The sequence below is a fragment of the Marmota marmota genome, unplaced genomic scaffold (genome assembly GCF_001458135.2).
Source record: "Marmota marmota marmota unplaced genomic scaffold, marMar, whole genome shotgun sequence".
Lineage (NCBI taxonomy): Eukaryota > Metazoa > Chordata > Mammalia > Rodentia > Sciuridae > Marmota > Marmota marmota.
Window position 1 is genome coordinate 9,086,689 of NW_025999853.1, and position 15,833 is coordinate 9,102,521.

Below are 15,833 nucleotides of genomic sequence, written 5' to 3' on the forward strand. Positions count from 1 at the left end.
TGAAAAAAAATAAAATATTTGAAAGGTTGAAAAAATGTCATAGAGTAAGACTATAAAGAAAAAAATATTTTTGAGTAGCAATCCCATATATTTGTGTTTTAAGCTAAGTGCTATTACAAAGAAGTCAAAAAGTTTAAAAAATGTAAAAGATTATAAAGCAAAAGAGTGAAGGTGAGCTAAAGGAACAACTTTGAAACATAAATCGAGTGTAGGCTAAGTAGACAGTGGAGCCTACAGTAATGTCCTCCGCCTTCAGTTCCACCCACTCACCCACAGCAACTTCCTGTCCTGGTCATGCCACATGAACATGGCAAGGTATACAGGTGGACCCTTTTATTTTTCTTCTATACTTCATGTTTAATGTGCCTTTCCTACATTTAGGTGCACTCAGATATATATATATCCACCACTGTGCTACAGCTGCCTGTAGTACTTAGTGGCCGTACCATGTGGTACAGGTTTGTGGCCTCAGAGTCATAGGCTTCAACATGCAGCCAGGTGTGGAGATGGCTTTACCATTTGGGATGACAGAAGCACACTCTTCAATGTTCCCACTGAAAGGACACTTGCAAAGTTCATGCAAAGTCCAAGGACCACACCACACACCGGAATCCCATGCAAGAGATTTATTGTCAGTAGCATGGAGCAAACCCACAAGGCTGTCCCTCCAAGGGGAGCAGCAGTCTGTGGGCCCTCACAGAGCAGCTTTAGAGCCCACAAGAGGAATTTCACAAGCATGCTTAAGGGTTGTGTCATGGGCTCCGGTGGGGGGGGGGGCGGTTCAACCTTGTAGCAGGTGCATTCAGAATCGAAGCCTGGAGTCCCTAGATAGAGTGGCTCTTAAATCAAAACTCAGGAGTCCCTAGATAAAAATGGCTCCTGATCTAAAACGGTGGATCTGATGCCAATATTGATCTGATGCCAATAACCACCATGACAAAATTGCCTAACGATACATTCCTCATAGTGTATTGCATCCCTCATAGTGTATTGCATCATTGAGTAATGCATGATTTTTATATAATTAAAAACACGCTAACAATACTATAATTCATATTTGTTAGGAAAACAAAAAAAAATGTATTACAAAGCATTATTGCTTCATTGGAGATTAAAATAAGTAGAGTTAAAATGAGTTGGATGAAAAAAATATTGGGAGTCTAAGTATGTGGTGTGGCAGATAGCATAGGAGTGACGTGGACACGATGGGATTTCCAAATGGCTCTCAATGGAGAAAATGAAAACCGGAGAGGAGAAGCTGCTGGAAGCAGGTTGCAGCTTAACATGGGGTAAGCTTTCTAGAAGGCTCCTTCTGAACGTGAAATGGGCCACTTTTGGAAACATGAGCCAGATCTCCAGCCTAGCAGTGTCAGGTGCAGGCAGGTGGGCAGAATGGTGGGGACGGAATAGAGAGATTCATCAAATGAACAGCTGCACCAGGTGACGTTCAGTTCCCATCCCCAGGTCCCATGCAACCAAGTTCTGTATCAAAATTCACTCAGCACAGTGACCCTGGTCTTTCGATGTTCAGGAAATCTGTGGCTGTTTTCCTTGATTTGAAAAATGTTGGGAGGAAAGCGAGACTTCACTATCAGAGTTGCCCATCAGGCATGTTGAGAGATGATTGCCTTCGGGGAATTAGTCTCCGCTAAAGGATCCTCATCTCCTGCTGTGGCAGATGAGGCTGGACTGTCACCTCATCCATTCCCATCATTATAGACTGGAGAAGAAGCTCTTGTTCCCCAGTGAGAAAAATGGGATTTAGGGAATGACTGGAGAAGGCAGACATGAGCATGTTCTCTGGTCCCCAATTCCTTTACTATCCGTGCTTATAAATTATAAATAATATCCCAAAACTTTGTTGTTGTTGTTGTTGTTGTTTTCTCATCTCTAAAATTGGAGTAATGATGCTAAATCCTACGGCTGCTGGGAGGCAATGGTCAGAAAGTGTTAACATTGTAGTGACCACACGATAGGAACTCATTCACTCCCAGGCATTTCCACGAACACCCCTCTGTTCCTCATGATCGTTATTTGCACAGCAAATGAAATTTTAGCAATAATTCCTCTTGTCAACCCTCCCAGTCTTCACTCACCAGTTCATTCATGCAGCAGACACCTCAGAAGGTACCCATGGAACCAGGCACAGCTCCAGGTAAGCACAATGAGATTGTCTCTTCCAGATACTGGAGGCTGAGTTTGACGTCCTTCATGACATAATGATACCGCCAGTTATCAGTGACCAGTTCTGTTGCTCCTTCACATGTTGAAGTATAACACTAGAGAAGCACGCCGAGGTAGGCATATAAAGCAGGGCTTACTTAAAAAGGGGTAACAGATTTCTCCAGGGAGGGCAAAGGGAGCCTGGTATCCTGGTATCCCAAGAAGTGAGGGTGTTTGACTTTTTATATGTCCTAGGCTTCCTTTGTCCTCCTGCTCTCTTCCCCTATCTCCCTCCTTCCTGCTTACAGGACTAGGCCCAGGAGATGCTCAGTGGGTGGCCAAAAGGTGAGAAGCAGATGGATGGGGGAAGGGCAGGATGGAGCAGCCCCAGACACATTAATTAACAATTTTATAACTCCCTGTAGGGAGGGGCAATTCCTGGGTCAGGTTACCTTAGCAACAGCTTGGAGCAGGGGCAGGTTCTTAATAAGGGTGGAGGAAGGGCTCTGAAGGAATTAACATTTCAATCTCTCAGGGGACAGTCTCCAACTTCCCAGACTCTCTCAGATTGGCGTCCTTGAGTCCTTGACTTGAGAGTCCTGGCTTACATCTTGCCTTGGCATGTTTATTAATGGTGTCTCCTTACTTTTTCCTAAGTTTAAATCAGGTAAACTCGATTTACCTGACTCGATTTACCTATCTATAATGACTCCCTGTCTAATTCTGGCTTCAACAACCTCATCTAAGGTTGTTGAAGTTCTTGATATCCAAAAATCTTGGGACACAGAGAGCTCCGGGAGGGCAAAGGCCATGCCCATTTTCTTAATTACTCTACTTCCCATCCTTAGCATAAGGTTTGGCACACAAAGTGAACTCCATAAGTAATGTGTTAGTTGAATGAATGAAGGAAGAAATTGAAGAATCAATGAAATCTGCTGAACAATGTTTCTTGATAGTAGCCTTTTACAAATAGAGAAATAAACTGTTATTGGTGTTGGGATTCACCACTCCCTGAGTAATGGAGTAATTTCACTAAATAAAGCATTTGTGGAAGAGACTGGCATTTCACCCTTCTATTATGTGACTGTGCAGGAATAGCAAAAGAAATACATGTAAATTACTACAGCAGCAATAGTAGTAGTGACACACAATAAAAGCTAACATTTATAGAATACCTACCCATGACTAGGTGCATGTGATGGAGGTGACATCTCTGCTGGATATAATCTATAAAGCAATGTCCTTGCAGCTTTTACCACATCTCCATCTGCTAAGTTTTCCAGGATTGAGCCTGCCTAGTCCCTTCCTCACATCCTCCTTCAGTGGGAAAATTATGAAGATGGGGTTGTTGTCTGTTTTCAGATATATATTCCCAACACTGTTTTGTACATATATAAAAGTTCCATATGCCTTTGATGAGTAAAAGGAATGGTGATCTAACTGAAGTTCATTGAAATTGAAAAGAAACTTGAAAGGCAATTGCTCATGGGGACAGTTAGTCATGAGAAATCTGAGGAGGGAGACCCTCGAAATAAACCTCAGATACAGCTGAACTTTGACAGAAAAATGGAGTCAGGGCAGTGAACGGAATGCAGAAGGTTGTCTCCTGCCTAAAGACGTGGATGGTAAGTGGGGTGGGTGTTGCTGGTGACCTCTCAGCCTCTTGCAGAATCTCCCAGTTCATGGCATGATTAATCACATACTTGATTTTTGTCATCGCCCTGTTCTTTTGTCCCTGTGTCAGTGCTGTTGGTTTACTATTTAATTTGATCTCTGTAAGCAAAAATGAAACAATTAAAGCTTCACCATCAAAACTTCTGTTATGTGGGAGCTTAAGGGGGCAACTGGTATTTTTCTGGCTAGCGTTGTCCAGGTATCTTTCCACAAGCAGTTGCCCAGGGGATGATGGATTATGGTGGGAGTCCAATGGCCAATGGTTTGTGGGGAATGGAGTGACCCCCCCTCCCTGGGCTCACCTGCCTGGGTCCTTCACTCACTGTCCTGCATGCAGAGGGTTCTGAGCTCACCGTGCTGTGTGTTGTGTGGATGCAATATCACATGGGATCAGTGCTTTATAGAGAATTATATTTTATCAGATCCACCATCTGTTAAACCTTTAAACTAAAGTACCTGTCTATATCACAGAGCACTTGGATACTTAATTCACTTCTGCAGAATATTTCTTCTTACTTTTCTCCAGTCTTTTGGCTGTCTCCTTGTCCTCTGAGCCCCCGCGCCTTCCCCTTTTGCCCACTAGAGGGTACTATTGAGCCTGTTTAGAATTCCCCAGAACGGGTCTGAGAAAGTATGGAATTTTCCCTTCCTCTTTGCATAAATCAGCGAGGACTAAGTCCCCAGCAGCTGTTGCTCTTACTGTAAAAACCATTGTGATGGGCAGGATTTTGTGCAAAAATACCTACATTCAGAATTTCTCGAAAACCACAGCCCAATTTCTCTTCCGAAATGTCCATGTCTGTACGTCCCTGCCTGGTGGACTAAATCCTGACGCTGGTTCTCCAGGGCTTTGTGAGTGGGTGCAAAATCATGTCAGAGTGCACAAAACAAAACGAAACAAAAAAAGACATTTCCTTGTTTTGTTCTGTCTGGAGTATTGCAACGGTTGGAATGGAGAGGAAACATCTGACAAACTTCATCACGGAGATGTTCAGCATAAACCTTAGTCTTTCTTTAGTTTTCCCCAATGCTAACCTTCCTGTGTCCAAGACTCAATTCAAACTCCACTCAGGTAACCTTATGTCTTGGCTTGCCCAGGAGAGTCCTGGCTTACATCTTGCCTTGGCATGTTTATTAATGGTGTCTCCTTACTTTTTCCTAAGTGTCTCAGCATGGTCTACAAATGATATTATAACAAGACTCAGTAGTCTGATGATTTGCATTTGGGTCCTGGTTTTGCCATTCACCAAAATGTGTGACCTCGGACAAGTCACTTAACCTCTCTGAGTTTCAGTTTCTTCTTGTATAAATTGAGGATAATACCTTCCTAATAGGGTTGGGATGTAAGATTAAAGTCGATCCAGCACAGTGCTTTGACAAATGGCTGGCACAGACTAAGCTCTGAAAAAGTTACTAAGCTCTGACAGTTACTGTTAAAATGGACTCCTAATCACGTGAGCAGTTCCAGGAAGACTCGGTGCCTGCAGGTTTGTAAGAAGCACAATTATCTGGTTCTTCCTTGGTTACCTGAATCAGGAGCTTCCGGTGGCTGCCAGTCTTCCTTGTGTTGACCAGGCCCTCCAAGTGACTGACACACACTCAGGTTTCAAAACCACTGGAGCCTGCCAGCAACCAAGTCCCACTTATTGGAGCTGTGGTGTCACCAGATCTTTGGATTTCTAGGAGAGGAGAAGTATTGGTTGACAAGCTCCAACCAGCAACCAAAGAACTTGGTTAGCCACAGAGGTTCAGGGCCACTGGATTCCAGAGTCCTAGAACTGAAAGCCACTGCAAACCTCTGAAAACCTTCCAGAGGTTGCAGATATCAACGCAGCGGCCAGAATGTATTTTTGTTTGACTCATGAAAAAGAAATTAGCCAGGAATTGAAAGTGAGAATAATTTATATAAAAATCTGGATTTCTAGTTTCCTTAAAAATTCAGAAGATTTGCATCTCTGGGTGGTATGGCCACCAAGCCACAGGCTGCCATGAGGAGCAGTTGCCCAACTAGTCATGGCTTGGAGCTTCCCGCCTCTCTTAATTCCTTCCCATCAGGCCAGCCTCACTACCTGCCCTTTCCTTGACTTGAATGCTTTCTTCTCCCTTAAGAGGAGAAGGTGCAGGGCCCAACTTGAATGATTGGTGTAAGGTGTGTGACCCTGGCTCTCAATATTCTCTTGGGTGGTGGAAGGGGAGTCTTGGATCTTTGAGCCGGGTCTTGAAGGGCAAGGACATGGGGAGGCTTGAGAGCTGGTCTTGCAGAAGCTCTTAAACTTTACGGAGTTTCACAATCACCCAGGTCAAAGATAAGACATGTAGCTTTCCCAAGTTGTCGGGGAGACGGGTCCCAGGAATCTGTATGTTAAAAAAAATTTCCTTCTTTCCTCTCTCCTTTACCATTCCCTCAGGGATTCTGAAGCAGATGGTCCAGGGAACACACTTTGAGAATCACTGGGTTATTTGGAAAACATCCCGGGTGGGAGTCATACTTCAGATGGCGTGGGGAGTGGGGGACCAGAGAGGAGACCCTGTCATAGACCCACATGTGTAGGGAGGAGAGCTGGAGGTGGGGGGAGGGGGTAAAAAGATGTAAGTGTCGTGGAGTCGGATGAAATTGGGTTTTAACAGCTTGAGAAAGTTTTAACCCATAAAATGTAAATGTCCTTGAGCCAAATAACTTCGCTTTTGACAGAGAATAAGGGGGCGAGGGGATGGTGGCAGGAAAAGCAATTAGAGGTGAGATTTCGAGGTCACAGTAGGTAATGGATTCTTATAGAGCTTAAAGGAAAGACAGAAAAAAAAAACCACCCTTAAAAGATACCAGAACTCAGAGTACAAAGTACCCTTCAGTACAAAGAGCATCCCTCCCAAGAGAAGGGGAAACCTTGGCCTGGGTCTTCTTATCCTCGCCCGTAACCCAGTCATCTCTTTCCCTGTTTTTTTTTTTTTTCTTTTTTCTCTAATTACTTAAAATTGCATCCATTTTTTCCTCCTTCCCTTCTCTGTCTCTTTGCCTGTCTCCCTCTCTCTCTTTCTCTCTCTCTCTCTCTCTCTCTCTCTCTCTCCCCTTCTCTTTCCTGACCCCTCCCAACATAGAACTCACAAACCACACAAATAGTTGCAGTATCAAAAAATAGAGAAAAATCATCCAGGGCCATGCATAGAGGCTCCAAGGGATGAAACCAAACCCCTGAAAACAATTTCTAAAGTAATAAGTCCTTGTCAGATTCCAGCTAGCCTGGGCCCTGCTATCTAGAGGCCGAAGCATTTTTCTCCTGTTCCAAAGGCATGAGCAATGTCCCCCAGAGCTGCTCTGCTCCCACTGTGATTTTTTCCTTTTACCGTTGATGTCAAGTAGGCTTTCTCCTGTCATTTTAGCACCAGGCCTGGCGAGATTCTCTGTATAGTAAAAGCTAATGAACCGTACGGCTTTTGGCAGGATTGGGCCATATACATGCTCCATTTGGAGCAGAGATAAGTCCTTGGAGTCTAGAGCTGTGAGCAACCTCAGGCTGTCTCCTGTACTCCATGGCTCTGTAAATGTCATAGCTGTGATCACTGTGCAGAATTATTAATATTCCAGAGGCCTGCTTTTACTTACCCCCTACAGAGTGGGCTTTGGTAACACACAGCTCTGCACTGGACCCCATGCAATTGGAATTTATGAGTGGAAGTGACCAAAGGCTCCCATTATAGCAATGTCTCACCTTCAGTTGGCTCCGCAGCTTGGACTCCAAGGACATCATGGTATCCAGTCAATTCAAATTCTATTCTATTTATGTGTTTTTAACATCTCTAAGTCCTGTGCTTAGATGGTAGGGATACAGAGATGACAAGGACCCAACTCATCCCCCAAAGAAAAGTGATACTGGGTAAGGGGACAGGGACGCGTGTAAATCAGATCCCTGAATGCCAACAGATTTCAGGTACAGCCTTTGGTAGGTTTCAGAGAAAGGGTATCCACTCTTTCGTTCCATCCCCTGAACTCTGGTTAATTGCTGTGTGTTCCTCTGACAAACAACAGCTTGTTTGGAGCTTGTTAGAAATGTAGAATCTCAGACTCCATCTCAAATTAAACCAAATTAATGACCGGGATGCCCCAATCCAAGTCGGGGCTTCCCAAACCTGCATGGGTTCAAAAATCACCAGATGCTCCCATGTTTTATTTTAAGTGCCAGAAGAATTTTCTTCTAGTATCCATTCTCAGCCTTCACCCTTAGAAATTCTGGCACATTGGGTCTGATATAGAGATTTCTTGAAAAACCCGCCAGGCCCTTCTGACACAGCTGAACTGCGGACTGGCATTTGGGGACCATCCTCTAAACCTCTGTCTCCAACTTGGCTGAATACTGGAATCACCTGAAGAGTTTTCAAAACTCTCCCTACCCAGCCTCTCTTCTGAGTCATTAAATCAGACACTGTGGGGACAGGGTAGAGGTGTCAGGAATTTTAAAGATCCTCCAGGTGGCTAACATTGCAGCTAAGTTGGAAAACCACTTCTCTATCCAAAATGGAACTGTGTAGGAATCACTGGATGTAGTTCCCCCTCCCCATCTCTGAGGAGTCTGGTTCCATTGGTCTAAGACCCCAATTTGACCAGCTATGTTTAAGAAACTCTACAATGCCAGAAGGACCTCAGTAATTCTAGCAGTAGAGTTAGAGCTGATTCAACGTTCCTGGCTCTGACCCGAACACTTGCCCCCTGAAAAACTTGTCAGGCAGCCTAGAGAGGGATGGCTGAGAACACCCCAATAGCTCAGTCCTCTTACACTATTAAGCAGGAAATATTGGTATGTTTGTAATATTTCCATATTTATTTGTTTAAAATTTTAAAATGTTTATATTTATTAATTTAGATGCTTTTAGGACTTTAAATAGTATTTTGATAGTTTTGTACATGTAGATGATCAACCTCTGAATAAGATAGTGTTATGAAGTTGGGTTTGGGGATCACCCAAACTTGGGATTCAAGCCCTGTGTGCATCTTGGGTAACAGTCTCGTCTTGGGCAAGTTACGTACTCAGCAAGACCTGCGGTTTCCTCTTTAGAGTCAGGGTGACATTAGCACTCCCAGCTTCCCTGAGTGTGAGGATTTCAGGAGATGATGCATGTGGAGCTATAGCCTGGAACTTTAGTATACATTATCTGCTGCTGGCTCTTGACCTATTTTTAAAAATATCTTATAATCTTCCTGTATAAACTGGAAATAGTAATACCTACCTCAAAGGGTTGATGGAGAATCAAATGAGACAATCTACATCTGCAACACACCGCCCAGTAAATATATATATACTTAGAATTTTTATTGCTAGCAATAACTTCAGAAATCCCCACTGGACCCCACAAAATGTAATAGTGCTTCTGTTTTTGTTATTTGAGTTAGAGGATGGAAAATGGGTTTGATAATAATTTTAAGTGAGCTCACATTTAATATGTCATGACAGTAATACAGTCCAGTAGTCCATTCAGGAGTGGAGAAGTGTGTTCATTTCCCTTTCCAGAAAATGTATGACACGGCTAAGGATTTAAGGACTTCTGCAGCAATCCCATGCCCTGCTGTGTTCTCCCCTGCAGGTTGGGAGACAGAGCTGGAGCCTGCAAGCTGGAAGTATACACTTTGGAAAATATTACACACATGGTCTGTTCTCTCTCATTTCATTTTTTTCTTTAAGTAGACTCTGTCAAACAAGCCAGGATATGAGTCTTTGATTTGGAAGTTGTTAGCATCCAGGCATAGGAAGATCAGGACATTCAGTCAGTTTATTTTCTGGCTGAAAACTTGAAAGACGTGAGGACTGAGCTCCCAGAACTATGTAGTGAGGGTAGAGAGCAGGGGGAGGGAATCTCACTGAGGCTCTCTGATCCCAGTGGAGAAGGCAGGGGCAGACCAAAGAGGGGAGCAGCTCATGTGTCTCTTCTTCAACTTAGCAGACCTTGATGAGCACCCCATGTTCCAAGAACTGAATATGGCATTAAGGACTCCCAAGCAATGTGACATGGAGCAAGTCAATTAATTTCATAAGGCTCAAATCATTACCTGTAAAATGGAGATGATAGCAGGGTTGTGATGAGTTTCGACCAAGGTAACACATGCATGGTGATGGCTTCATCGTCAGTTTGCAATGTGTGTTGATTGCTGCTGCTGCTGTTCGTGTTGAGCAAGGCAGTGTTTTTACCGTGAACGTTTGAGTCAAATGGGACAGAGAAGAAAGTATACAGGAAATGATAATAGTTGCAGGTAGAAGTTCAGCAGGTTTTATAGGAGGGACACCCACTCAACCAACACATACTTCCTGGAGGGAAGAAATGTAAGGTTTAGACTAAGACACGAAAGGTGAGTAGTAGTTACCCAGGTGAAGAGGGTCCAAGGAGAGGAATCATCTTTACCCCCAATACATCAAGCTTTCTTCAGTCTCTTTCATTAAACCTAGCCAGAGGTATCCAAATTTTCTCTCTTCTGGGGAGTCATTGATAATGATATTACAATGACAGAATCAATACTTCTCAGACTTTAAAGTGCATAGGAATCACCTGGTCATATTGTTAAAATGCAGATTAGGATTTGGTCATTCTAGAATGGTACCCAAGACCATGGATTGTATGTTTCCAACAAGCTCCCAGATGAGGCTGATGTTGTTGGACTTCAGACAGGCATATGACTAGAAAGGACTTACACTTAAAGTTTTTCTAGTATCTCAATATTTGAAATAATGTATTTCTAATTACATTAAAAACCATTATGAAAAAAAATTCTTAACAAGTGCTAAGAATACATATATAGTAGAGTATGACATGTCTATCCCTGTTACATGATATACGTTGGAGTCCAGTTGCCATGAGATTGTCTATAAGACAAATTAGAGCTATATAACAAACTAGTTTGGGGCCATAGGTTCTCACCAGAAAAGTGGAAGTAGCTTCCCATGGAATTGCTTAAAACCACAGAGGAGGGAGAGGTTATGGATGCTGCCATGGAGAACTGTATAGTGTAGTCATGGCAAGTTTTATCTCTGGGTTCAGACTGGAACTTAAAACCTACTATTTTCTGCTGAATACCCTGGGATAAGAAAACTGTCCTGTGCTTTAGGAAATAGTCTTTTTCCTTGAGTCTTTGTGAATATTAAATAAAATAAATGTTTACAAGGAGCTGAGATGGTTTCTAGCACATAATGGGTGATCAGTCCACGTCAGCCCTGACTTCATAGCTCAATCTAGAATGTATCTGCATTTTGGTTCAGTAGTGACCCTGTGACCTTTCATTGCTGACTCTCCTAGTCTTTGAGACAGCCCTCTACCCAACTCCCCTGTCCTGTGGCTGCTCCCCTCACCCTCCTAGATGTGGATTCTTTAACCCTGTGCCACATGGCTCTTCATTCAGCCTCACTAGGTGCCCACTCTCCCCCAATCCCTGGGCTGAGCACCAGACCAACAAAGGCAGAGCTTCTGCCCTCAACAAACACAGGTAGAGATGGTGAAATGCTTGCAAATGAGACAACAACGAGAACACTACTGATAATTGCTTAGGATTAAACTCTCAGAAATGGACCAAGGGTTGGAGCATCTTCTCATTCCATCTTATTTGGGGGTTGCTTTTGACTTTCAAATTCAGAACTGTGACAAAGCTTTATTATAAAAATTTGTCATTCGATCTGCAAACTCCCCTTATTTACAGTTTGGGGGTTATACTGGCACTACCCTTGAAATCTGACATTTTCAGTCATCTGAAATTGGTGGGTATCAGTCAAGACCCACTATGAGAACACAGTTCTGTTTTCTCACTGTCCTCTAAGTGAGGAGTTAGTAACTACTTTTTATAAGGATCAGATGGTAAACATTTCCAGCTTTGTGGTCCATTTGGCTTGTCACTACTCAACTCTATTATTGTGATGGAAAAATAGTCACAGACAATCTATAGATGATTGGGTGTGCTCATGCCCCAGTAAAAATTTATTTACAAAAACAAGCAGTTGGTCTACAGGTCTTGGTTTCAGGACCGTTCCTCCCCATCTAAGTCCCCATTTGTCACTTGACACTTTCTTCAAGTGTTAATGACAAAATGGGTCCACATTGTTAGTCAGCTTCTCATGACTGTTAACAAAATCCTGAGATAATCAATTTTAAAAGATGATAGAGTTCTTTTGGCTCACAATTTTGGAGGTTCATTATTTTGGAGGCCCATGGTGAAACAGCACATCATGGCAGGAGCATGTGGTGAAACTGTTGATCTCATGGCCAGGACATGAAAGAGAGGAAAAGGGAGGATCTAGGATCCCATTATCTCCTTCAAAGACACACCCCCAATTACTTAAATTCTCCCACTAGGCCCCACCCCTTTAGGCTCTACCACCACCACCACCACCCCCACTACTGCTGTGGGCCTAGGACCAAGCCTTTAACACATGGGTCTTGGGGGAAATTCCCAGGTCCAAACTATGGCACAGAAATTACAAACTATCGCACACAAATTCAAAGATAAAATGTTTTCACCATCTCATTGGCATTTGTTATTCTCATTTATTACAAAATGATTGTTTACATAAATCTATAATAAGACATATCTATGGAAAACTGTTTCAGTCATTATTTTTAATGTTGTTGTTGTTGTTGTTGTTATTATTATTATTTTAATACTTAAGTTTGTTTCTCTATGGTGACCAGAAAAACTGCAAAAGGAAAACCCCAAACATCATTAAAAAATTCATTATTTTTGGAAACTTAAATAAGGAAGCCACAGAGAGATTACTTACCCTGACAGGCTTCAGAGCACAGTGGTTAAGAACTCAAACTTTTGCTGGACCACTCAGGGTCAGGTCCTGGCTCCACGATTTACTAGCTTGTGACCTTGAATGAGTTTTTAACCATTCATGGCTTCAATTCTTCCTCTGTAAAATGGAGATGTTGATAGTTCTTCCTTTGTACAGTTATGGTAAAGACTAAATCATATGACCAGGATATCATGATCAGAAAAGTGTGCACAATAAGCACTCAGCAGATGTACCTATTCCTTTTGTTCTTTTCTTCTGCCTATAGAAGGCAATCTTACCTTGGGCCGTCTTCTTTTTTTCCTGCCAGGAAACGAAGATCAAGAGGACCTTCTCTGCAGGCTACGATCTGATCAGTAGCAGCATAGATGTGTTGGATTCACCCCAGAAAGTCAAGATGGTCCTCAACCAAATGAAAGCAGCTTTGGAATAATTCGTCTTTGACCTTGAGAAAGTTTCTTAAGGTCCAGCTACATATCTTGGGGGAAGTTTTCATCTACCCTGGGATTTTTCCAAGGCAGTTAAATGAAACATTAGAAGGTTTATAAGCATGTTAGCAGAAGCCCATTTAGAATCCACTCATCGGGCTTAAAGCAAGAATATTTTGGTGGCTGTTCTTATAGAGTTTTTTTTTTCCTTTGCTGATTTCCATTTTGTTTCTACTTTGATTGTCATCTCTGTTGAGATACCTTTGTGACTTGAGTCAAGATCTCTCATACTTATCTCAACCAAAGACCAAGAGATTCTCTATTTTGTACCCTCTCCAATTTCCAGCAATCCCCATGCTTGGTAGATGTCAGCCAGGTTTAGAGCACTAAATAGTCTGTCTTATCAGGAGGCTGTGAAAGAGCATTCTGACTTTGACAATTAGCTCTCTAATCAAGCACTATGTGGGAAAATGTTCAAAACAGGAAAACAATTATGTGTAAAGGTCTACTTTGTGTCTGGCATATTCTAAGTTAGCACTGTTCCATAGAACTTTCCAGTGTCGGGGAGGTTCTATATTTGTGCACCCAAATGTTAGCCACAAGCCCCATGTGTCTATTGAGCATGTGAAATGTGGCTATGTGATTGACTAGTCCATTAAAATAGACTCCATCTACTTTAATCTAATTAATTTTAATTTAATCAGTCTGTCTGTTGATTGGCCATAGTGAATTATAGGACAAGTGGCATGTGTTATATGAGTCTTACAACCTTGTCAAAGCAAGTCTACCTATCCCTTTATAAAAGAGCATAAAAATCTCAAAAGAGTTCAAAAACTTTCCATCGGGGATTTATAGTTCTTTCTGCCTGATGTTACATCCAGGTTGGTTACTTCCATACCAAGCTGTATGCTACAGTGCTCTAGTGTTCTGTTACTTCCTTCTTTTGCTACCTGTTTTAGCATCATTTACATGTTGTTATATGCCAGTGAAATTTCTCTAACCCATTCTCTCCAGCAAACAAGCTTGGCTACGATCACATTTGCCTATGCAGAGATTTTGCAATTGCCTACAGATAACCTGGCATTGTCTTTCTTTGAAGACACCCCGGAGAAATTAATATCCTTGCTTTTCCATCCTCACTACTGAAACAGTGGACAGTGACCTCAAAAGAACTGTCAGATATCACAGCAAGCTGGTAGTTTGGGGGCAGCAACCCATTTCTTCCAGCCAATTTATACCAAATTGATTTCCCAACACATGTTTATAGATGTTCTCTCCTGAGCTCCACACACACAGAACCGTTTTCCTTTTGAACAGCTTGTCTGGTTACATCTTGTAGTAATTTATCTGTGTGTTCCCTGCCAACTGGTTTGTAGGGAAAACATGTTTGATGCATAACAATAGATCATTTGGGGATAAATCAAACCGTTAATGAAGTCCTGCTTCTCCTGAGCCAGGCTTTGCATTGCTTTGCCTCTCTTGGGCTCTGGTGACTTGAGGAAAGGGAACGTGGGTGCCCCAATCTTTGAGAACAAGTAGGTGCACAGAAAGCTGTTCTTCTCCAAGACCAGACTAAGGACGCAGCATCCCTGGGGTCTCTTCTCTTGGAGTCCAACTGAAACCACTGAAGTTGGATTGGAGAGCAGAGCCTGGAGACCGTTCAGATTAGACCTATGTTTGGAAGAAATGAGAGTCTATTTTGCCCAAAGCCTCACACTTTCCTTGGAGGGGCGCCATGGCCGCCCACACACCCTTGTCTTTCTCAGTTCCTGTAGAGAAAAAGAAAGCTACAAGAAGATAGAAAGGAGAAAGAGGGGATGGGAGTGGGGGGAGAAGACAAGACTGGACTGAACAGAAAATCTAAACAGAAAAAAAAGGGGAAAGAGAAATGGAGAAATACATAGTGGAAAGGCAGGGGGAAAGAAAGATAGGAGAAGAAAAAAATCAAAAGTTCCCCTTAAAAGCCATGTATACCATAGCATTACTCCCAATATGCTAGACCCCCTGTGAGGTGTTCCACACACTCCTGGAGACCATGTGAGACTCAGCTTTTGAGAAAAGCAGTAGTTTGATTCCTGCAAAGCCCTTACTCTGTGAATCTGCATCATGCAGATGCTATTAAGAAAGTATGCGACCTGTCTCTTAGTCATTTTACTCTGAATATCCAGGCGTGGAGGGGTGTGAGACTAAACAGTGTCGGGGGGCACCATCAGAGACTCAGAATAACTGATATAATATGTTTAATCATGTCGGCCTGCCCCATTTGAAGACATGCATCACCCAGAGACGTGCTTCAATGCCAAGTAAAACACATCTTGTGCTCTGAGTCTGAACTCGTGAACTCTCCCGGGGGACCATGCAGGGGCTGGCATATGCATTTCCCTGAGTTGGGGGTGTCTTGAAAACTAAATTCTATGGTTGTTTCCTAAGGAGAAAAATGAGCTGCGCGATTGCTTTTCTTCAGTGAATGAGGAACTCTTTCATCGTCTCTGGCTCCCACTGCCTCCAGGACCAAGTCCAAACCCTTTGTCCTGAAATCCCAGGCCTCCACAGGCTGGCTCCAGACGCTGCCTTATCAACAGTGTTTTTCCATCACTCTCTATGGGAACTATCAATCCAGAGAGGTTGGTCTGCTCCCTCCTGTGTCCCCACATGGGCAGACTGCCCTTGGGAGGGGCTCCTTCCATGGCTCCTTTCACCTGGGGGGGGGGGCATTCTGCTGCCTCTCACCCTTTTCCCAAATTCTGGGGAGGGAAAAAAGCTGCAGAATCCCATTGAAGGTGAGGCTGCCTGGGAAAGATACGAA

General features: G+C 43.0%; 1 long non-coding RNA gene across 2 annotated transcripts; it reads right to left on the bottom strand.

Moving 5' to 3' along the window:
* Positions 1 to 2,839: 2,839 nt before the first annotated feature.
* On the bottom strand, positions 2,840 to 15,357 carry LOC125616784. Of its 2 annotated transcripts, XR_007347530.1 has the most exons (4): positions 12,881 to 15,357; positions 9,875 to 12,719; positions 5,365 to 5,516; positions 2,840 to 3,936 (listed from the first exon to the last, which is right to left on the bottom strand). It is a non-coding gene; the product is annotated as an uncharacterized LOC125616784 (long non-coding RNA). The 2 variants fall into 2 exon arrangements; XR_007347526.1 differs by lacking the exon at positions 2,840 to 3,936 and having other exon boundaries at positions 4,363 to 5,516.
* Between the last annotated feature and the right edge of the window lie 476 nt (positions 15,358 to 15,833).